The 16,742-nt window shown below is 38.4% G+C and overlaps 1 pseudogene across 1 annotated transcript in view; it reads right to left on the reverse strand.

Annotated features, from left to right (window-relative positions):
• Nucleotides 1-16,742, reverse strand: part of LOC114319863 (perakine reductase-like) — a 133,812-nt pseudogene that overhangs the window by 44,257 nt on the left and 72,813 nt on the right. The window lies entirely within an intron of this gene.

The following is a 16,742-nucleotide window of genomic DNA, read 5'->3' on the forward strand; positions in this document are numbered from 1 at the left end:
TTAGCTTGGGAGAAATAGAACACATTTCTCTTAAAGATTTAGAACAAATAATGGGAAATAGTGACAAAGAAACTAATGTCCTAGAAACCTTTGAAGACATAGAAAAAAAAAAAAAAGAGTAATGTTAGGAATCATGAAAAAAATATCATGAAAATGATCATGAAAGATTCTCCACATTTGGATTATACATACAATAAAACACCACACTCTAATCAAAGGATAAAAAATCTTCATGATGCATTTTATGACATTTTTTTCATGATACCTAACATTACTCAAAAAGAAAAGCCTTAGAAGGATTCGAAGAAACTAATAACGTTAATGATGTTGATATGGCAGTAGTAAAACAAGAAGGAAGTAGCTCGTTTGTCCCACCTAATTCAAATCATCTAAATTTTAGAAACTTTACTGGGCAACAACTGGAAGATGACATTGGAAATTATGACTATAGAAGAACATAAATCTATAGTTATCTAAATAGATGATCATTTGTCAGGGGAACCATTCAATTATGTAAACTTTATCCTTATACATGAAGTATTTTTAAGAGAAGTACCACTAAAACCAATAAGTAATACAAGATATTTATTAGATACTGATTGTGTTGCAAATACAAGTGAGATAATAAAATAATGGAAAAGAGGTATGCACCATGTCCTAAATATCCATATCAACAATTGGAGCATGCAGAGTTTTGTAAATTACATAGTAGCAAGTTGGTACAACAAGTACTTGAGAGAAAGTGATAAAGAAATATTAACAGCAGAAACTATCCTAGAATGTATGTTAAACTTATTTGTAAAATATATTGAAGATGAATTCGTAGGAAAAGAGTGGGATGGGGATAAAAGAAAAAGAGAATAGGTCAGAAAACTAAGTAATATAAAAATATGTAAGATGGAATATATAGAAAATTATATATGCGAATACTCCTATTACTACTATCAAATAAGAAAAATAAAATTCATTTAACTATGTTTTTTCATAAATTACCATATCCTATAAAGAAAAATATGAAAAATGGTTAAAAGAATTAGGAGACGCCACAAGCGACCCCTTGGGTCACAAAATTATACATCTAAGAAAATGGGTGGAGCAAGAATGCATGAAAATGAAACAAAGAAGAAAAATGAAAAAAATAATATTTACATTATTGGCAAACATCCAATTCATGGAGATGTGAGCTTCAAGAAGAAAGATATATAATAAGAAAAAGAAAATATTTTATAAAAGAAAAGGTTTTAATAAACAAAGAGGAAAAAAATACAAAAGAAAATATTATAAAAAAATCCTATAATTTCAACAAAAGAAGAAGATTTTTTAGAAAAGATAATGATTGTCCAGAAGGAATTTGCTAATCAATGTAGGAATAAAAAAATAAAAAAATAATAGAAATCTTAGGAAGCTTGGATTATGTAGAATTAGAAGAAGAAGAAGCATTAGAATTAGCTTTAGAAAATAATAAATGAATAATAGAACTAATTGAAGAAGAAATAAAAACAGAAGACGAAGATTATAGTGATACCGATGGAGAATTAAATTTCATGATGACTAAAGAAATAAATATAGAAAACTTAGGAGGAAAACAATTTTTCATAGAAAATTCTCAAGAAAAAAAAATAGAGAAAGATTGGATATTACCAATAATACGAAAAGATGAAATATATCAAAAATCAATATTCAAATTAAAAAATAAATATATATGTGAAAGAATGGAATGAGATATTGAAATTAAATATTGTGAATATGATGTAGGAGAAATAAATTTAATAAATTATGAAAATATATTAAAAAATAATAAAGATAATAAGTATAAATATATACATATAGGAAGTGTACAAATACAAATTACACCGTTATTTGATAAAGGACAAGATATATATATATATATATATATATACATTTTTGTGTGATATTAGACAACAAAATTTTGGAAGGTTCATAATCAGTGGAATAAAAAGTAATCTATGTGGGGAACCATTAGGTTTTAATTGCAGATCAGGGTATTATATTAGCTTAAAAGATGGATTTATAAATAGATTTTTAACTTTAAAAATAAAAATTGTAGAAATCGATATGTATGAAACCACTTATCCATTAAGGATGTTTTGGAAAATAATATATAAGTTAGATAATACCATAAATCCTAAAATACAACATAAAATTATGGAAGCAAATAAATTTGAACCTACCAATGAAATATTAATAGATAGAATTACACCAAAAAGAATAAATTCTAATAAGATCAAACTAGATAATCGATGGATAGCAAGTTTCAATAACCCTAAAAATATTACAAAAAGAAAAAATATAATTAAAATCAATAATACCAGAAATATTAAAATATAAACTTCTAGCACGATAGAAAATAATGATGAAATAGATAATATAAGTATACCATCAGGAAGACAATCTACAGATAATTCTACTATACAATCTGGTAAGAGTTCAGTTAGTAAAAGAATAATAGGATATAGAACTACGAGTGTGCCGGCATATGAAGATGATGAAAATCTATTGGTTTGGACAAATGATAATGAATAAAAGGCACAAAAAGAATACGACACATTTGTGAAAAGATACAATAAAAGAATGAAGAAAAATAAAATGTTATTATCATATACTAATGTTAATAGTATATATATACTGATAAAAATAAGCATAGAATGATTTAATACTTACAAACTATGTGTCTACTTAGACAGTGGATGCTCGGTATGTTTTGGGAAAAGAAAACTCTTTCTTGAGTATATGTGGAAAAAACAAAACCCAACATTAATAGTTCGAATAACTAATAATAATACGATGGTCCATAATAACGTTATAGAAAACTTAGTTATAGAAGTAAATTTCATCGCCTTGATCATTCCCAAACTTTGGGTATAGCGATCCCGGTCGTCCCTTTACTGTTCTGTTGTATTCCGGACTCGGTTCTGTGAAGTTGGTAGTGGTATCTATCTTGTTGTCGTCCTTTAATTTCACTTGATTGAGTTTTAGGATGTTTTGAACAGGGTTGTTACAGGTTGGTTAGGCCTTGGTTTCAATTCCTTGTTGTTCAGTTTTTAGGCGATTCGCTCGAGCGGGTCTTCTTGCGCTCGAGCGGGTATTGCACACCTTCAGTATTTCGGGTTCCTGCAAAACTTCTGCAGATGTGATTTTTGCGCTCAAGCGGGTTTGTTTACGCTCGAGCGGTGGCGCTCGAGCGAGTTTGTTGGTGCTCGAGCGGGTAGTACTTCCTGGGTATAAGTTCTGGGAGGGGGAAATCTACGCTCGAGCGGACTGGTTTTCGCGCTCGAGCGGATGTGCTTTACTCTTGTGTCTTGGCGCTCGAGCGGGCCTTATTGCGCTCGAGCGTGTCCAGATTTTTGTTCTTGACGCTCGAGCGTTGTGTTTTCCGCTCGAGCGGGAATGTCGTATAACAGAGGGCAGCTAGGCATTTTTGAATCACTTTCTACACTTCCTCTCTCTCTCCTACTTTCTAAAAAGATATTTTAAGAGCCTCTCTCTCTAGAAATTCCCTTCTCTCTAGGGTTTGATCTAGTTAGAGTGCTTTCCTTCCCTTTGCCCTTTGTAAAAGTTGTGTTGATCGTCGAGGGCTTCGTTTTGATCCGTGAATCTTGGAGTTTGGAGCATTTTAGTTTTCTACATCTTCTCCTCTTGGGCTCCGAAATTGAGGTAGGGATTCCTACTCACTTTTATGGTCTTTAACATAGATTTTTGGTGATTTTGATTAAGTGTTGAAGTTGGGAAATTTTGGGACTTAGGGTTTCAAAATGTCAAAGAGGGTTTTATTATTTTGATCTAAAATGAGTATTTTGAGTTTCAAAATAGCGGTATTGATGTTAATTGTTGATATATGGACCATTGGGTCAATATTGGAAAATGGGGGAGAAAGCCCTAATTCGTTGTGTAAATTAATTGGTATAATTAAACTGGGGAAAAATGTTGATATTTGGAATTGAGTTAGAAATAATGAAGTTGACTCATTATATGGTAGAATAGTGGAGTTGGATTTGTTAATCGCCCACTTTTGAAAACATTGATATTTTATCTGTTGGAGCTTTTATTATCTGTTTAGAAATAACTGCTTGGGCTACTGGTGGAGGGTAGTTTTGATTGTTGTAGACAATGCATGATGATTAGGCAAACTAAAACTAATCAACTGGATATGTCATAGAGTATGACGGTTGATAGAATACATTAATGTTACGTATTGATTGATTGTGTATATGACCTTTGTGTATATATGCATTGTGTGTGTGGGAGGAGATAGGGGATGTACTCCACGGTTTAGGGGAAGATAGGGGATGGACCTCTAAACCGGATGTTGTGTGGGAGGAGATAGGGGATAGACTCCACTGATACAGCTCATATGCTTGTCATTGGAAGTGTTGATACAGCTCATATGCTTGTCATGGGAAGTGTTGATATAGCTAATATGCATATCTGTTGAAATGTGGATATAGCTTGTATGCTTATCTGTTGAGATATTGATATAACCTGTGTGTTTATCTATTGTAAAAATGGAAAACGTTTAATATGAGTCTTGGTCTCATATAATTGGTTGGCCAGGTTCTGAGCCATTGATGGAAATTGTGAAATTGATAAGAAATGGAAATGGATTATGAATTGGTTTATGGAAATTGAACACTTATCAATTGCTAATATCTTAGTCATTGCTCATACTGTGTTTAGCATATCTCTACTGGGCTGTGGCTCACCCTATATGGGAATATCATTTTCAGGTACAGGTAGCATGCCACCTCCAAGGACATAGCTTGGGAGGCTAGAGGCGGACACACTTTTGTTGTCTTATTTCTTTTTGATGTATTGCATGTAAATTCAAGCCAAGGGCTTAATGTGTAAATGAGTTAGTACTCTTTTATTGTAACCAAGTGTTAACTTGGAAAGCTGTAAGCCTTTAGGGCATTTGCTTTTGTCGTTAACATGTAATATTTTTTTTGTAATGGAATTCTGATGAATAGAAGAATGTGGAGTTTTTATATATCAATGCATGTCTATATTGATGGGTTTAATGTTATTATTTTGAGGGCGTTACAACTTGGTATCAGAGCGTACCAGGTTAGAATACTTTGGGTACGTGGGAAGTGATTAGGATCACAATGGGTTTGTCTCGCTTGATAGAGACTTAGATGTAGTGTCATATGCTATGTGCTTAATTGATAACATGCTTATGTGACTATGTGGGTATGGAATGTAGTTTCTAGGATGTTGATTGGATCCTTGGGTTGCTGGGAGTCTTGTTGGAAAAGCACTTGATCAATGCTGTTTTTAACCGGAACTCTAGTAACGCCTCGGGACTATCATTATCCGGAAATGAAATTCGTAAATGCTTATGTGTTTATGTGCGTACGTGGAGTGAATTACAGTTGTCCATGCAGTAGGACGCGAGTGCTATAGCTTCGGCACATTTGTGAATGTGCTAATAGTCTTTGTTACCTTTATTAGGATGTCAGGACGAGGGCGTGGTAGGCGTGGCGGGCATCCTGTACCGGATGACGTTCCGGCAGTGCAGGAGGGAGTTGGTCAGGCCAATGTGGCCGAGCCAGCGGGTCAGCAGGCTGTGGGCGGCTTGGCCCGAGAGATAGCGGGAGCTTTGGGTATTCTCAGAGCTGAGAATCAGGTTGCTGAGGCAGGGCCTTCTTTCCTGAAGAGGGAATTCTTCCGATCTAACCCGGACGAGTTTGTTGGGGATCCAAAGGAGCCACTTAAGGCTGACGAGTGGTTGGAACAAATGGAGAAGACGTTCGAGATGCTTGGCATCGAGGACGGGGCTTTGAAGGTGACCTTGGCATCCTTCCAGCTGAAGGGAGATGCGGGTCAATGGTGGAAGTATGAGAAGGGCAGTGTTGGTGGTGCATGGGAGGCATTTGTGAATGCTTTCCAGGAGAAGTTCTTGTCTTCAGCTGCTAGAGAGAAGCTGAGAGAACAGTTTTGCCAGCTTAGACAGCAAGGCTTGTCTGTGGCCGAGTTTGAGGCTACCTTTACTAGTCTGTCCAGGTTTGTACCTGAATTGGTGGCGTCTGAGGAACGCCGTTGCTTTGAGTTTGAGCGGAAGTTGAGGCGGGGCCTCAAGTTGAGGGTTGGTGGATCCTTCATCTGGGAGTATAAACGTTTGGTGGATGCGGCAGCTTATATGGAGCTCATGATGCAGGAGGAGGATGGGGGGCAGAGAGGCTCCAAGAGGAGCCAAGATGGTCAGGGTGATGGCAAGAGACAGAGGGGTTCTAACCCTCAGCAGTCTCTGGGTGGTGTGGCTAGATCGACCTTTCCAGTACTGAGTGCGGGCTCAGGGAGAGGTAGTCAGGGAGGCTTGACTTGTTTTGCGTGTGGCCAGCTGGGTCACAAGTCTTCAGTTTGCCCATAGAAAGGAGGGGGTCAGCGAGTGGCTTCTTCTTCAGCTAGACCTCAGGGCCAGAGTCAGGGCAGGGGCCAGCCTTTGTCATGCTATCAGTGTGGTCAGCCTGGGCACCTGAAGAGGTATTGCCCACAGTTGAGTGCTACTTCGGGAGCGTCTGGTTCTAGGCAGACGCAGAGTTATCAGCCAGCTCAGTCTGTGCAGGCCTCGAGGGCCAATCCGGGAGCTTCGTCATCCCAGTCTGTGCAGCAGTCGTTTGCTCCTAGAGGTGAGTAGGTAGATCAGGGGCCTACAGGGCGCGTGTATGCTGTTACCGCGTAGGACCTAGTACCGGCTCCATCAGTAGTGAGAGGTACTTTTCTGTTTTGCAACTCGGTTGCTAGTGTGTTGATTGACACGGGAGCATCTCATTCTTTTGTATCTGCTGCATTTGCATCTGTTTTGGAATTGGAGTTGGCACAGTTAGCATCTCCTATTTGTGTAGTATCGCCTATTGGTGGTGAGTTGATCTTGAAACAGGGTGTTAGGGGTTGTGATATAGAGGTCGCCGACCATAGGCTTCCTTTTCCATTTGTGGTCATGCCCATGAAGGGCTTTGATGTTATTTTGGGTATGGACTGGCTATCGTCATACCGGGCTGTTATCGATTGCTACCGCCCGAGGGTCACGTTATGTACCTTGAGCGGGGAGTGGTTCCATTTCTTGGGAGACCGGGTTGGTAGTGTTTTGCCACCGGGGTATGATTCGCGAGGGCGGAGTGAGCTTAGTGGTCTACTTGCTAGCTTTTTGAGTGGTGAGTGTGATGAGACCCATGTTGTGTTGCCGAGGGTGGTTTGTGAGTATTCGGATGTCTTTCCCGAGGACCTTGTTAGTTTGCCACCTCATCGAGAGATAGAGCTCTCTATTGATTTAGTGCCCGGCACCGTGCCGATTTCTATGGCACCCTATTGTTTTGCCCCAGCCGAGTTGAGTGAGTTGAAGATTCAGCTCCAGGAATTGTTAGATAAGGGTTTTGTTCGCCCTAGTGTTTCACCGTGGGGAGCACCGGCCCTCTTTGCTAAAAAGAAAGATGGTGCCTTGAGATTGTGTATAGACTACCGGAAGTTGAATCGGGCTACGGTCAAGAATAAGTACCCTATGCCCCGTATAGATGATCTGTTTGACCAGTTGAAGGGTTCCCGTTGTTTCTCTAAGATAGACTTGAGATCGGGTTACCACCAGTTGAGGGTCAGAGAGGAGGATATTCCTAAAACGGCATTCCGTATGCGGTATGGCCATTATGAATTTCTGGTGATGCCGTTTGGGCTCACCAATGCACCTGCAGTCTTTATGGACTTGATGAACCAGATCTTTCGGGAATTCTTGGATCGTTTTGTAGTCGTTTTCGTGGACGACATCCTGATTTATTCACCTTCAGAAGAGGAGCACGAGGCACACTTGAGAGTGGTGCTTGAGTTACTTAGAGCCCATAGGCTGTATGCCAAGTTTGGGAAGTGTGAGTTCTGGCTAGGAGAGGTGAAATTCTTAGGCCATGTGGTATCCGGGGAAGGGGTGTCTGTTGACACATCCAAGGTTGAGGCAGTGCAAGACTGGGCACAGCCTAAGAGTGTGTTTGAGATCCGCAGTTTTCTGGGATTAGCTGGGTATTACCGTCGGTTTGTGAAAGATTTCTCTAGGATAGCTTCGCCGTTAACTAGATTGACGCGGAAAGGGGTTAAGTTTGTGTGGAGTGAGACTTGAGAAAAGTCGTTCCAAGAGTTGAAGGTTAGATTGACCACCGCTCCGGTTTTGATTATTCCGGAGAGAGGGTTGGGTTATGCGGTTTATTGTGATGCCTCACGAGAGGATTTGGGTTGTGTGTTAATGCAAGAGCGGAAAGTGGTAGCTTATGGCTCGCATCAGTTGAAAATTCACGAGAAGAATTACCCTACACACGACCTAGAGTTAGCAGTCGTGATCTTTGCCTTGAAAATTTGGAGGAACTACTTGTATGGTGAGAGGTTTGAGGTGTTCTCGGACCACAAGGGTTTGAAGTACCTGTTTACCCAGAGGGACTTGAATTTGAGGCAGAGGAGATGGATGGAGTTCATTGAGGACTACGATTTTGAGTTGCACTATCATCCGGAAAAGGACAATGTTGTGGCCAATGCCCTTAGTAGAAAATCCATTAGTGATGTAGCTTGTATAGCCATCCGGGAATGGGAGATGTTGGGTACACTTGGCGAGTTTGATTTGCATCTGGGCGAATCTGTTGAGGCTGCGGCCTTGTTTTCTGTTGTTGCGCAGCCTACACTTGTGACTAGAGTGTTAGAGGCACAGAGAGGTGACCTTGAGGTAGAATCCCTCTGAGAGAAAATCTCAAGTGGGAAGGTGGAAAAGGGTTTGACGGTGTATCCCGACCAGAGTGTGAGATACCGAGACCATTTGTTTGTGACGGAGTCTTACCGAGAGGAAGTACTCCGAGAGTTCCATCATTCGCACCTTGCGGTGCATCCGGGAGGCACTAAGATGTATCGTGATTTGGGTTGCCAGTTTTGGTGGCGGGGTATGAAGAGAGATGTGGCGATTTTCGTATCGAAGTGCCTTACTTGCCAGCAAGTGAAGGCCGAGCATCAGAGGCCAGCGGGTTTGTTGCAACCCTTGCCTATTGTCGAGTGGAAGTGGGAGCATGTCACTATGGACGTCGTTGTAGGTCTTCCGAGGACTCAGCGGGGTAGTGATGCCATTTGGGTGGTTGTAGACCGGTTGACTAAGTCGGCGCACTTCATTCCTATGCGCGTGAGAGATTCAGTAGATCATCTTGCCGGCTTGTATATTCGGGACATAGTGAGATTGCACGGGGTCCCAGTGACGATCGTCTCAGATAGAGATCCTCGTTTTACTGCTAGGTTGTGGTAGAGTTTGCAGAGTGCCTTGGGCACTAAGTTGACCTTTAGTACGGCTTATCATCCTCAGACTGATGGGCAGTCCGAGCGTACTATTCAGATCCTTGGGGATATGTTTCGGGGTTGTGTCCTTGACTTTAGTGGGACGTGGGAGAGACACTTGCCATTGGTGGAGTTTGCTTACAACAACAATTTCCAGTCTAGCATCGGTATGGCACCGTTTGAGGCCTTGTATGGCCGACCGTGTAGGTCTCCAGTTTGTTGGGCCGAGGTGGGTGATGCACCTTTGTTGGGTCCGGAGTTGGTTAGGGAGACGACGGAGAAAGTTGAGCTTATTCGTAGGAGGCTTGTTATAGCCCAGAGTCGCCAAAAGAGTTATGCCGACCGTAGGAGGAGGCCTTTGGCATTTGAGGTAGGTGATCATGTTTTCTTAAAAATATCACCTAGGCGAGGTTTGATGAGGTTCGGGAAGAGCGGGAAGTTATCCCCTCGGTTTATTGGGCCTTTTGAGATCCTTGAGAGGATTGGCGAGGTTGCTTATCGTTTAGCGTTGCCGCCACAGTTGTCCGGAGTTCATGACGTGTTTCATGTGAGTATGCTTCGGAAGTACGAGCCGGATCCATCGCATGTGTTAGATTGGACCGACTTAGAGGTAGATGAGGATACCTTGTATGAGGAGAGACCGGTTCGGGTCTTGGATAGGCGGGATCAAGTCCTGCGTGGCAAGACCATCCCTTTGGTAAAGGTTTTGTGGAAACATCACGGAGTGGAGGAAGCCACTTGGGAACGTGAGTTGGAGGTCCGCGAGAAATATCCGGACTTGTTTGTTGATGAGTAATCTGATATTTAGATTATGTAATGTTGTTGGACTTAGGAGCTTTATATATGTCTTAAGTTGTAAAACATTGGTAATGTTTTGGTTTAATGAAAGTATGTTGTAGAACTTACCTTGATATGGGAGTTGATTATGATATTGCATATGTTGGCTATTATTGTAGAATTGGAGTTGTATCATGTATATTGATTATGGTATGAACTGTGAACCATGCATGTTGGAAATGGTTGGAAATGGAAGAAAACTGCATGTTGATAATGCACTTGTAATATTTGTTGTGAAATGCCTCTTGAAAAGAGATGGAATTGACCGGTAATGGGTCGGGTTGTTTAATATTTTGTTGAAATATTATTGAGAATGGAGAAAACCTGTTTTTGAAAAACTTGTGTTTAATTTCAGGGACGAAATTCTTTAAGGGGGGGAGGTTATAGCGATCTCGATCGTCCCTTTACTGTTCTGTTGCATTCTGGACTTGGTTCCGTGAAGTTGGTAGTGCTATCTATCTTGTTGTTGTCCTTTAATTCCACTTGATTGAGTTTTAGGATGTTTTGAACAGGGTTGTTACAGGTTGGTTAGGCCTTGGTTTCAATTCCTTGTTGTTCAGTTTTTAGGCGATCCGCTCGAGCGGGTCTTTTTGCGCTCGAGCGGGTATTGCACACCTCTAGTATTTCGGGTTCCTGCAAAACTTCTACAGATGTGATTTTTGCGCTCGAGCGGGTTTGTTTACGCTCGAGCGGTGGCGCTCGAGCAGGTTTGTTGGCGCTCGAGCGGGTAGTACTTCCTGGGTATAAGTTCTGGGAGGGGGAAATCTACGCTCGAGCGGACTGGTTTTCGCGCTCGAGCGGATGTGCTTTACTCTTGTGTCTTGGCGCTCGAGCGGGCCTTATTGCGCTCGAGCGTGTCCAAATTTTTGTTCTTGACGCTCGAGCGTTGTGTTTTCCGCTCGAGCGGGAATGTCGTATAACAGAGGGCAGCTAGGCATTTTTGAATCACTTTCTATACTTCCTCTCTCTCTCCTACTTTCTAAAAAGATATTTTGAGAGCCTCTCTCTCTAGAAATTCCCTTCTCTCTAGGGTTTGATCTAGTTAGAGTGCTTTCCTTCCCTTTGCCCTTTGTAAAAGTTGTGTTGATCGTCGAGGGCTTCGTTTTGATCCGTGAATCTTGGAGTTTGGAGCATTTTAGTTTTCTACATCTTCTCCTCTTGGGCTCCGAAATTGAGGTAGGGATTCCTACTCACTTTTATGGTCTTTAACATAGATTTTTGGTGATTTTAATTAAGTGTTGAAGTTGGGAAATTTTGGGACTTAGGGTTTCAAAATGTCAAAGAGGATTTTATTATTTTGATTCTAAAATGAGTATTTTGAGTTTCAAAATAGCGGTATTGATGTTAATTGTTGATATATGGACCATTGGGTCAATATTGGAAAATGGGGGAAAAAGCCCTAATTCGTTGTGTAAATTAATTGGTATAATTAAACTGGGGAAAAATGTTGATAGTTGGAATTGAGTTGGAAATAATGAAGTTGACTCATTATATGGTAGAATAGTGGAGTTGGATTTGTTAATCGCCTACTTTTGAAAATATTGATATTTTATCTGTTGGAGCTTTTATTATCTGTTTAGAAATAACTACTTGGGCTACCGGTGGAGGGTAGTTTTGATTGTTGTAGACAATGCATGATGATTAAGCAAACTAAAACTAATCAACTGGATATGTCATAGAGTATGACGGTTGATAGAATACATTAATGTTACGTATTGATTGATTGTGTATATGACCTTTGTGTATATATGCATTGTGTGTGTGGGAGGAGATAGGGGATGTACTCCACGGTTTAGGGGAAGATAGGGGATGGACCTCTAAACCGGATGCTGTGTGGGAGGAGATAGGGGATGGACTCCACTGATACATTTCATATGCTTGTCAGATAATGTGTTGATACAGCTCATATGCTTGTCATTGGAAGTGTTGATACATCTCATATGCTTGTCATGGGAAGTGTTGATATAGCTAATATGCATATCTGTTGAAATGTGGATATAGCTTGTATGCTTATCTGTTGAGATATTGATATAACCTGTGTGTTTATCTATTGTAAAAATGGAAAACGTTTAATATGAGTCTTGGTCTCATATAAGTGGTTGGCCAGGTTCTGAGCCATTGATGGAAATTGTAAAATTGATAAGAAATGGAAATGGAGGAGGTAATCTCTAACCGGGTGCAAAACTGCAAAACTGCACTAAGTATTAAAGAAATTAGTATTCAAGAAGAAATTCAAAAAGAGTAACAAGAAAGATGCAAAAATCTATGTACCGAAGATCCATTAAAATTTTGGCACAAAGATAGAAGTATAGCTAAATTAAACCTACTCGATCCTAATAAAATAATTAGAATAAAACAAATGGTATATATTTATAACTAGTGGGTGGCACACACGATGTGTGTGCAATTTAAATAAGTAGAAATAAAAAAATAATAATAATATTATAATGTGTACTTAGCTTAAGTGGTATGAGTCCTCGTACTTAAACCCATGGTCATGGGTTCAAGCCATGGTCATGGGTTCAAGCCTTGCCCATCTCTTTGTTTAACTTTTTTTTAAAAAATAAAAAATACTGCCACATGGCATGAGGAGAGTAAAGCTTCAGGACACCATAAGAGGTGTTCACTTTATAATAGTATAGATAGATGATATAGAGGAATTTGGAAAAGAGGTAAATGATCTCAAATGAAAAGGATTAATTAGCGATAATAAATGTCCACATAGTAGTCCAACATTTATGGTAAGAAACTATGCAGAAATTAAACAAGAGAAAGCCAGAGTGGTGATAAATTATAAAAAATTGAATAATAATACCAAAAAATATGGTTATTTTATTCTAAATAAGCAAGTCATTTTTAACAGAATATAGGGTACCTCTTGATTCTCCAAAATGAATTGTAAAAGTGAATATTGGCAAATCAAAATGGATAAAAAAAAGTATAACACTAATAACCTTTAGTGCCACAAGGACATTATGAATGATTTGTAATGTCATTTGGGTTAAAAAATACACATCTAATATTTCAAAAAAGAATGGATAACATCTTTAAAGAACTAAATAATATTTGGCTGGTATAAATAGATGATATTTTAATTTTCTCTAGATCCTTAGAACAACATAGAATAGATATCAAAATAATAATAGAAAAATATGAAAAACATGAAATAGTGTTAGGTGAAAAGAAATGTGTGTATGCACAAAAGAAAATAGATTTTTTAGGGCTTGAAATCAAGGCAGGATCAATAAAAATGCAAAGTTATGTTCTCGAAAAAATTAATAAATTTCCTAATAAAATCATGGATAGAAAATAATTCGAAAGATTTCTAGGATATTTAACTTACGCCTCAGATTTTATAAAAGACTTAGGCAAAATAACAAAACCTTTACAAAAAAAAAAAAAAAGAACGAGGGTTGGACTTGAAACTCAACCGACTCTGCTTTAGTAAAATTCTTAAAACAAGTGTAAAAATGCCTACCCTAGCTCTTCCCAATGAGTATAATGTGAACTATGACCTTAGTGATGTCATAGGTGATGAAGGAGTATGGAATCTGGAGAATGTAATGGATTGACAAAACTATGGGTAGATTTTCACAACCAAGGGTTGAATAGGCTACACGCCCATGCGACCACTCCACCAACTTGTGTCTTTTTCCTCAAATGACATGTGATCACTTGATCACAACCATTTGCTTGTCTTTTGTTTATTTCTATCATTAATAAAATATAATATGTAAAATATTTTATGTTTATAGATTAGGTTGAAGTCCAAAACTTGAAGTCCACAAGTGCCTATATAAAGGCCTTAAAAGAGAGCAAAAGTGGATACATATTACTTAAAGTTTACTTGAAACTAAGAAAGAAGTCTGGTTTTCAAGCCTTCTTAGAGCAAACAATTTGTGCTAAGCCTAATCTAACGAAGGAAAGGTTGAGGTTAGCTACCTCTATAAATTGAAAGCTTGTCAACGCCAGAGCCCTACACCGACTATGTTCAGGTAACGGTCAAAATCTTTATATACTATTCTTATTTTGTAAGTATAGTGGGCCTAAAAATCAAAACATCTTAAAATTATAAGAAGTAAAAAGTTATTCCTTTTTATGAGTTTTTATCACCACTTTTATGTTCAAGATCTGTTACTAGATTGTAATCAATTACTAGTACTAATCGCAAACTATCAACAATGTCGTAATTTTTTACAAAATCTACTAAATACTGGTATTGCTAAAGATATAAAATTTACTAGAAAAAAAGTTGATAAAATATCTCAAGAAATCATATATTATCAACAACAACTAGGTTTAGTATCTTAGGTAATAATAATAATAATAATAATAATAATAATAATAATAATTTAAATAATTTCGACATCATCGACACATCACCAAAGCCATATCATTTGGGCAAAGTTGGGTCATTGATTTCTCGAGCAACCTAGCATCACTGTTATTTTTTAGATTGAGATTTGAGTTCCCTCTACACACCCAAAGCGCCCTAATTTTACCCCCTCTCACAAAGATGACGAGCAAAAAATTATTACACTACACCACACATTTGACACACAAATTCACCTATAATGATTTGGGGTTTTGCATGCTTCATTCCAATGGCGACTCTAGAAATTTATGGGGTGCGGTCACTCCAAAAACTTAAGTTTCAAAAATTCTTAACCCAAACTTTTATAATTGTATTTGACAAAGTGCTATTTTTTGGGATCATTACATAATAAACTCATTGTCAATAGTATCGAACGAGAAGTTATTGGTTAGTCCTGGGGCACTGCCAGGTGGTGCTCCAACAGTATTGTGATTGGTTGAGGAGGTAGGGTTCACGATTTTGTGTTAAGTGATTGTGGAACAGTAAGGGGCATGGTGTATTGTGATTGGTGAGGAGTACCATCACATGGCACCCAAGAAGTATCAAATAATTTTTTAGTATTAAACGCATTTGTTTCTATATATGTTATCAAGCAATTATTCAACGATTGAACCATTGGAATCTCATTCTAGTGGGTGAGTTGTTATTTTTAATTTGTTGGAGTCAATTGATTATCAACTAAAACTTTTATCACACACACAACACACACACATATGTATATATATATATATATATATTTAAATGCTTTTGTCAAGCTGATGGAGGGGATGTGACCCAATTTATAGCGATTCTGGTTTAGACACGACCCATTTTGTATTTTGAACTCGTGTTTCATGGTTTTGTATTATTGTTCATGTCTTACTTCTCTTATACTTCCTTGAATTTGGCTATTGGATTGTAGTGGTTGTGTTTGGAATAGGTTAGTTACTTAGTTTCGAACTTTTGTTGTCCAAAATTTTACTCCTCCGCTCGAGCGTCACTTCTTGTGCTCGAGCGGGCTTTATAAACTCTTAGCACTTTTGCAGGTCTGCAAAACTATTAAGAGAGTGTATTTTACGCTTGAAAGGTGCTTTTTACGCTCAAGCGGTCTCGGCTTGAGCTTCATTTTTTATGCTCGAGCGTTGCTCTGCTGTCTGCAAAACTACTGGAAGTGTGTGTTCTGCGCTCGAGCGTCACTTCTTTTGCTCGAGCGGAACAACTTATTGTGTCTGGACGCTTGAGCATCACTTCTTGCGCTTGAGCGGACTGTGCGTATTTCAGTCCGCAAAAATGACATTTTACATCACTTTCTCATTTCATTCTCGCTCTAAACATTTCAAAAACCCTAGATCTAGAGCTTTTCTCTCTAAAATTCTCTCTCTCTCTCTCTCTCTCTCTCTCTCTCTCTCTCTTTCTAATATATATATATACATATATCTATATTTTCACCTAGATTTAGTCATTTCTCTATCCGTGTGCCTTTGTTAAAAAGATAGAACATTTCTAGGGCTACGTTTTTATCTGAATAGAGTTGGGTTTCGGCTTCATTCGAGCTTCTTTCTTTCTTTGCTTGTCTTCTAACTTTGCCATAGGGATTTTCTACACTCTTTTATGGTTCTTAACGTAGCTATTTGCTTTTCATAAACAGTAATATGATTTTGGAGGATTTTGAATAAATCTAGGGTTTTGGTTTAAAATCAAAAGAGGGGTTTATGAATGGATGTATTGAAAATGGTTATGGGAGTGAATATGACATTGTGTTGCAATAAATTGTTGATTTTGATACTTGGGTTGAATTTTGAAAAAAATGGAGTTTGCCCTAAAATGTCTCAAATACTTATTTTGTATAAATAAATGGAATTTGTAATGGAAAAGTGAAATTAGATGGATGTTTAGATAAATGGTAGATTCAAATATGTATTACCACTCACACTTTGAAATTTGGATAAGTTATCTGTCTTGGAGATTGTATATCTGTTTACAAATATCTGTTTTGGGCAATCGGTGGAGGATAGCCATGATTGTTGTAGAAATTGCATAAGAATTAGGTGAATTGAAACTAATTTGCTCATCCAATTACATTGAATGTGTCACATCTTTAATACATTGTAAATGTATGATGTTTGAGAGAAGAAATTGGATGTACTCCATATTTAGGAGAAGAAATGAGATGTACTTTGTTAAATTAAGTTGGCCGGAATGTCCAGGGTGAAAGTCCTGAAAACCATGAGTATACATAGGTGCC

Source organism: Camellia sinensis, chromosome 2 (assembly GCF_055761805.1).
Source record: "Camellia sinensis isolate YWXY chromosome 2, ASM5576180v1, whole genome shotgun sequence".
NCBI lineage: Eukaryota > Viridiplantae > Streptophyta > Magnoliopsida > Ericales > Theaceae > Camellia > Camellia sinensis.